Here is a 7,852-nt window from a genome sequence, read left to right on the forward strand (position 1 = left end):
TGTGGAAGAGGGATTTGACCTTTCTCGGAGGACCCATTGGATATAAAGAAGACCAAATGCATGGGTATAGTAAGAAGCTGGGATATGAGGTCAGACTTTCTTCTCAGTCATCTGGGAAGGAATGGTGCTTGCCCAGGGAGTGACCAGTTCCCCGTGCCTGCGGTTCCCCAGCAGCAGCAGTGGCAGGAAAGTCCTGCCCTGACCGGTGTGGCTCAGTTGGTTGGGCATGGTCTCTCAGAGTGAAAGTCACTGGTTTGATTCCCAGTCAGGGCACAAGCCTGGGTGTGTGCCAGGTCCCTGGTCAGGGTGCGTGTGAGAGGCAGCCTATTGATGTTTCTCTCTCACATTGATATTTCTCTCCCTCCCTCCCCTTTCTAAATAAATAAATAAATAAATAAATAAATAAAATTTTTAAAAAGAGAGAGGGAAAAACAGGAGAGTCCCTCAACAGGGACTACTGGGGAGTGGTTATGGGGATTAGGTGATGTCTGAATGGGATCACTTGAGGTTCCCTTCTAGTCCTGAGAGGGAATAATTCTATGAGGTCCTTGACAGGAGACTCTAGTATTTAAATTTTACTTTATAGAGTGGGAACCCCAGGGGTTTCTTGATAGGAAAATCCAGTGTAGGGTCTGGCTGTAGAAAGGGAAAAATGGCTCCAGCGTCTCCCCTTGCCCCGCGGTTGTGTGCCTAGGTCTGAGCCCCGAGCGAGCGGCAGCTGGGCTCAGCCGTTGTCAGCCGCATCTCCGAAGAATAGGCAAGGCGCTGGAGGGAGGTGGGAGAGGAAACAGCGAGTCAACAAAGCCCAAAGAGACCGTTGACAAAGGGATGGACCTCAGTGCTGATGCTGCGGAGAGGCCAGGGAGGCTGAGGAGAGAGAAGAGAGCGTTGGATCTGTCCCGAAGAGGCCAGGGGTAGTAGCTTCAGGAGCCTGGTGGGGCAGAAGCTTGATCTCAGGAAGACAAAAGAATTGCTGAGAAGTAGAGGCTAGATGGGCAAGACTGATGAAGATGAAGGTTGAAAGCAGGGGGAAGGAGAGCGAAGAGGAGAAAATTCCGATGTGGGAGGCAGAAAGGATGTTGGGTAGGGGAGAGACAGGGGAATTCAGTATGGTATGTATAATTTGCCAAGTGCTTTTTTCACATCCACGATGCTGTTTGAGCCTTTAAAAAGTACTCTGTAGCTTCCAGAGAGCATCTCCATTTTTCAGATTCACAAATAGACTCATGAAAATGAGAGTATGTTTAAGAGGCAGGTGAGAAATCTTGTGGCCTAAAGGGGATTCGAGAGAGTGGCTGTGGAGGGCACTACCCAGAGGCACCAGCCCCGTTGACTTGCTCGGGCTGCGTGAGAGGACTGTGTTGTCTCCTCCTGGTGCCTGACACTGCCCGCCGCTTCCTCCATTTGCAACTCTCTCTGCTTTTGGTTTTATTCTCTTCTGGTTTTCCTGCCACTCTGCTCAGTCTCCCTTTGTGCTTCTTCCTCCATCTGCCCCTTCGATGTTTTCTTCTGACTCTTCACGTTTCTCTAGATGTCCTCATCTGTCCTATGGCCCGGGTGGCTCCCAAATCTGCACGTGTCTCTGGCCCAGATCTCTCAGCCGGCCCCCTGTGTCTCCCTTCCACCAGACAGCTCCATTCACACGTTCCAGAGGCACCTGAAAGGCAAGGTTCCTAGGCCCCATCGTACTATTCCCCTAAACTTTCTTTTCTCCTGTAGCCCCCATCTTTACGGTGACTACACCCCACGTTGCCAGGAATAGTCTCAATTTAAGCCTATGGTCCAAGTATAATTGTTAATAATCCCACCTTTTACTGTAAAAAGTGTCCTTGTTTGAATGATACATTCCATGGTCATGTTATCCTTTTGGACAACGGTGTGACCACTCGATCAAATGCCCACAGCTGAAACTTTGTATTTATTCTAAAACCTCTCTTGCCGCTCTCCCAGGGCACACCACTCAGCCCGTTCCAGTGGACTCTGAGCCCCAGGGGTGCAGGGACAGTGTCTTACTCACTCGATACTCCCTGTGCCAGCCACGAACTCCAGCCTAGCCCGGACGCTCGATAACACTCAAGTGAAGGACGTGAAGATGGAGTTAAGGGATGGTATCGGAAGTCATAAACCATTAGGACTGGAAGGGTGGGGCTTTAGGCCTCTTTTCTCAATTTCCAGTGAGAAAATTAAGGCCCAGTGTGGTGAACAGACGTGGTCAAAGTCACATGGACAGGTATCGAGTGGCAGGGTCAGTGCTGGACCCTGGCTTTACCAGAGTCTGTTGAAGACTTTTCTAGGGGGTTTGAATCTTCCTCACTAAGTGGAAGGGTGGTAGCTCAGCAGTCAGCTTTCATTAGGCCCTTCCTGTGTGTGTGCCTCCTGGGGTCTTGGGGTATGGCGTGAACTGGAAGGATAGATATTCTTGCTTCCAACAATATTCCAAGAGGCTGAGCAGACCTTTCAAGGACTGTTTGAGGGGCATTGAGCCAGTTTTCTATTGGAGACGTTCCTGTTCTCAAACATTGCCACATCAGGTTAAATAGAGCCTGACCCGACAGTAGCTCGGGCGTTGTTTCTGTTTTTAACCTAAGAATCAGATGCCGTGAAACACACCCTCAGCACCTCGGGAGGTGACGGCCTCGTCTGTTGCTCCGTCTGACACCTGCGTTGGTGGACACGGGGGTTCGGGAAGGGAAGCCACCCGCCTGCCCCGTTAGTAGGAAGGGTCCTCTCCCCTCTTCTTTCCCTTCGCTTCCGATTCTCTTGGCTTGGCCTTGGTCATACATTGTTGATTTTGAAAAAGTCATTCCCTTTTCTTGTTCCGTGTTCCTCCATTGTAAAATGAGTAGGTTATACTAGATCCTTTCAGAACGCCATCCAGCCCTGAATTCCAACGTGCTAGAGGCTCGTCTGCCCACTGCTTGGAGCAGACAGACATTCGTGTCTACTATATACCTACTATATACATCACACTCTATGTCTCTGCTTTGTTCTCGGCTGGATTGGATATGTCTTCTGTTCTTACACTTGATACTTAAATTCATCATTCCTTAAATGTCCAATTCTCTTTCTTTTCTAAACACTCTAATAAGCTTATTAGTTCAACCATTTATATTTAACATTAAAGTTTAATCATGAAGTTGTTCACCATAGAAAATTATTAAATAAGTGAGTTTGGATTGAGCACGGAACAGCTGAAAAACAATGAGTGAGCATTTCAGAATGAGCACTTCGGAAAAGAAAATTTATGCATAGAAAACAATGGAGAATTACAATTAAGAGCTCTGGGGATCTCAAACTGATTTGTCCAGCTATTACATAGTCATTTCAATTTAAATTAAAATTGTAACTATTTTCTAGTGTACTAAAATATGAGGTGTCACATTAAGAGTTTTAATGGTGCGTTCTCTGGGGAATGCAAAAACGCGAGATTGTAGCACATAAATAACTATGTGGTGAAGAGTGAATAAATTCTCTGCCAAAACTGAATATGATAAAAACAGAAATGACAGTGGATTATTTTATTCCCTCTAGTGAAGCGCAGCTCACATATTAGAGCGAAGAAACAGTTCACAGGGTGTCTAATTCCATATCACTTTGTCAGAGCTGATGAAAAGAACAACACACAAAATTTTAACTGGTTGATGAAATCAGGCATAAATGAGGCCATATATTTTGTTCCCAAAGTTAAAATATTTTTTTAGCCACAGAAAGTTGGTTGATATTAAAATTCAATGGCCTCGATTCACAGAAAATTGGATTAGTCAAGGTTTTAACCACTGTAGAACATGTTTAAGGCAGTCAAACTTCTGGAAGGGGAACAAAGATTAAGGCAAAAGCAGGAGGTGTGACTTCCTTGGAGTAAGCTAACCCCTGGTGTGTGTGTGTGTGTGTATGTGTGCATGTGTGTGTGTGGTTGTGTACACATACACTACAATGGTTGGTCGGAGTGGGTAAAAGGCCTGGTGAGAGCACACAAAGACTTGGAATTTTATTGTAATAAAGTGAGTTAAGATTCTAAAAACTGCAGCATCTGGACATCTGAAGAATTAAAAGAATCAACTGCAGTAAGTACCAGGCACAAGAGAGTTATCATAACTAACTTTGGTTGAGCTTCCTGGTAGCCAAGAAGAAAAGGAAACTAGTAGTGGGTTTCCTAATTCTTGGACATATCAATGCATTCCCTACTCCTAAATTCTTGGAGGAATTTGTTGTTCAGAGAAGTGGTTTCAAATGTGAGTACACTTAATAATTATCTGGGAAGTTTAAAAAATACTGATGCATGAACCCTGCCTCCAGAGATTCTCTTTATTTTTTTTAGACTTTATTTATTTTTAAAATTCATTTTTTAGAGAGAGGGAAAGGGAGGGAGAAAGACAAGGAGAGAAACATCAATGTGTGGTTGCCTCTCACACACCCCAAACCCGGGACCTAGCCCGCAACCCAGGTATGTTCCTGACTGGGAATTGAACCGGTGACCCTTTGGTTCATAGGCCAGCACTCAATCCACTGAGCCACATTAGCCAGGGCCAGGGGTTTGGTTTAATTTATCTGAGGTAGGACATATACATCTATATTTTTAAAAACCTCAGATGGTTTCCTATACAACCAGGCCCGTGGCTCTGTGGTATGGAACCTAATGGGAAACAAATGTGTAATCATTGTTCTCCAGAAGGTGCAAAAACTCTTAATACAGCTAATTTATTGGTTCTTAATACAAGAGGAGTATAGATCTGTAGTTCAGTGAAGACATTCGTAAGACAATTCAAATTCAGTTTTCTGACCACATAAAATCACAGGCATCTGTACTGTCAGTAATCCAGGCCTGAATTTTGCACACAACTACTAACTGGGAGCCAGTTCTTCAGTATTTTAAATAGAAAAACATCAGTGTGTTACATGTGAACCCAATACCCTCAACCCAATTTTATTAAAGCATAAATGGAACTGAATGCCTTTGTTTAAGTTACAAACGATCATAACTGGGTGTAAAAAGGCTTACAACTTCCCTTCCCGTCTTTAAATTATGAATAGGGGTTTTAACAGTTGTTTATACACAGTGATGAAGCTTCTTTCAGTGTCGGCTCCTTCTGAAACACGCCTCCCTGTGGGTGTTTCTTGGGGTGCTTTTCAGAGTTTGTACGTGGTTCTGATGGCCCACAAGTTACAGCTGGCCTATGACTTAAAACTTTTCTCAGACATTGTTTTGTAAATAATGTCACAATGAGTTTGTGTGATAATTTTTTAATGAGTTGAAAAGTGTTTTTCCTTATGAATATTGACTGAGATGTTACACTGAAAGATATGAGTGTTCTGTGAAATCTGGGTATTCCTATTCTAAGAGGCATTCTACCAGGAGAATGTCAAACACGAAGACATTCTGTATTTTAAAAGCCCAATATAGATCACCAGAGTCGAGAATTGAATTAGTAAGGACTTCTTTTCTTTTTTGGCTGCAAATAGTATCACTCTCTCATTTAAGTAGTATTCATGGCAAGAAGTCCAGAGATGGACGGTCACAGAGTTGGTCCAGCAATTTAACAATGTAACCAAGGCCTCTGGCTATTCCCACCTGCTCTATGCTCTACTGCACTCACGGCGTGGAGAGTGTCTTCCCTCATGGTCATAAGGTAGCTGCAAGAGCTCACAGCACCACGTCTTCTGTCAACAGAGTTCAAAAGCAAAAAGGGAGTGCAGTGAGAGAACTCATTCTATTAAGTCTCTATATCAGAAGCAGTCTTTCCCACAGCCTTCAAGCAGAATTCTCTTAACATCTTACTAGCAGAAATGCATTACGTGGCCATCCATAGCTATACAGGAGGCTGGAAAAGTGGTTATCTTGCATCTACAACCTAATCGTGCAAGGAAAATGGGGGAGAAAAAGGCCAATAGGGAGGTCAGTAGAGTCCAGATTCTATCACTATTGCACCGTGTGCCCTTGGGCAGGTCTCTTATGCGCCATAGAGGAGGGTTTTTTGACAGAGCACCTGACTTGCACGTGAACATGTTACTTAAAAGGTTTGTGTGGTTGGGAAGGAGAATCTCTTTGGAGATTTTTGGGGCACCTTGGCATGGGAAAATCTCCAACAAACTCTGCAGGAAAGAGAAGAGAAAGACAGAGAAGAGCTGGACTTTGTCTAACCCAGCATTTCCAAAGTGTATTTGACCACAGAACCATTTTTGTAAACCAGAAACTTATTAATATGTGGTGCATCCAGTGTTCTACAGAACTCTTCAGGAAACACTGAGTTATTAGGCTGACATTTCTTGAAAACAAGATCTTCATCTTTAAATTTCCCAGAGTCCTCAGTAGAGTTTCCAGGTAACTGCTACTCACCCTTCAGTCATAGTTTCCATCTTGCTTCCTCTGGGGAGACGCCTCATCTATCCAAACTGCGTCAGAGGATACACATGTATCCTGTCCCTCTTCCCAATAACACCCCAATCACAATAAATTTTAGGGTATCCATATGTATTGTCTGTCTTTCCAGACAGTCCGTAAACTCCCTGAGAGCAGGGGTTCGTCTTGTTCACTGCTTTACTTCCCATGTCCGTCAGAGCGGCTAGCACATGGTGGGTGCTCAGGACATTGTGTTGAATGAATGAATGCCTCACACGTGGTGAAGTGGAGAGGGATTTGTGTAATGGCACCTCGTGTTTGGTCTCCCAGCACCAATCCAGTCCCCTGTGTCTCTAGGATTGCCTTCTCTACTCCATTCTACACTCACTGGCCCAGGAGTGGGTACCTGGGCCAATAAGCCTCTCTGGAACCTTTTATTTATTTTAAAGATTTTATTTATTTATTTTTAGAGAGGGGAAGGGAGGAAGAAAGAGAGGGAGAGAAATATTGATGTGCAAGAGATACAGTGATCAGTTGCCTCTTGAATGCCCCCTACTGGGGACCTGGCCCTCAACCTAGACATGTGCCCCGACTGGGAATCGAACCAGGGACATTTCAGTTTGCAGGCCAGCACTCAATCCACTGAGCCACACCAGCTGGGGCCTTGCCTGAGTTATTTAAAGTTTAGGTTAGAAGGAAGGTCAGATATCTTTTTTTTCTCAGTGGTTAAAAACCTGAGAGGCAAAGGCCAGGAACTATTTGGCACCATATTTCCTTTTCTTTGAACGAGAGAACTGGAGAAGACTGACCTGGGGGTAGGGGCGGGGACAGGGAGAGGGAGAGAGAAAGAGAATCATAGGAGCCCAGCCAGGGAAGGCGACGAAGAGGGTGGTCATCAAGACTGAGCTCCCAGGCTTCGCACCTGGGCCTCAACAACAATCCTGTTCTTGGGTTTCATGAGATCCTCTTCAATCCTTGCATTAACTTTCTCTTTCTTGCTTAAGGTCATTTGAGTTGGTTTTCTGCTTCTTGTGCATCCTAATTAATATAATTTGCTAAATGAATTAACTACTGAGCATGAGTCAGATGGAAAAAGAAAGGGAACATAGGGCATTTGGGCTCACAATTGTGTGTGAAACAGTGAGCAGAGGGACTGAGCTGTATTCAGATTTGGTGAACTAGGACACAAGCAGAGCATGCCAGGTTCAAGGAGAAGGAAACAATCTATTTATGTACAAGGTGGTTTTGAGGATCAAATGAGTTAAGAGGCGTAACTGTGCTTTAAAAACGGAAATAGAAGGAACCTTTTCAATAAACCCCACATACGCATGCTGGTGGGGAAAAGAGTACAAAAAGCCCAAGCCACAAAGATTACAATGCAACTCGATGGCCGACATCCTGCAGCCACCATCGTCCCCTCCACCATCATCCCCTCCGCCACTCAGACCTCTCCTGCCTCCCCCTCGAAGAGCACTCAGCCCCACGCTGCCGCAGCACCTGGCTCATCTGCACTCT

This window comes from Phyllostomus hastatus, unplaced genomic scaffold (genome assembly GCF_019186645.2).
Source record: "Phyllostomus hastatus isolate PE091 unplaced genomic scaffold, TTU_PhHast_1.1 phas_contig_34, whole genome shotgun sequence".
In the NCBI taxonomy this organism is placed as follows: domain Eukaryota; kingdom Metazoa; phylum Chordata; class Mammalia; order Chiroptera; family Phyllostomidae; genus Phyllostomus; species Phyllostomus hastatus.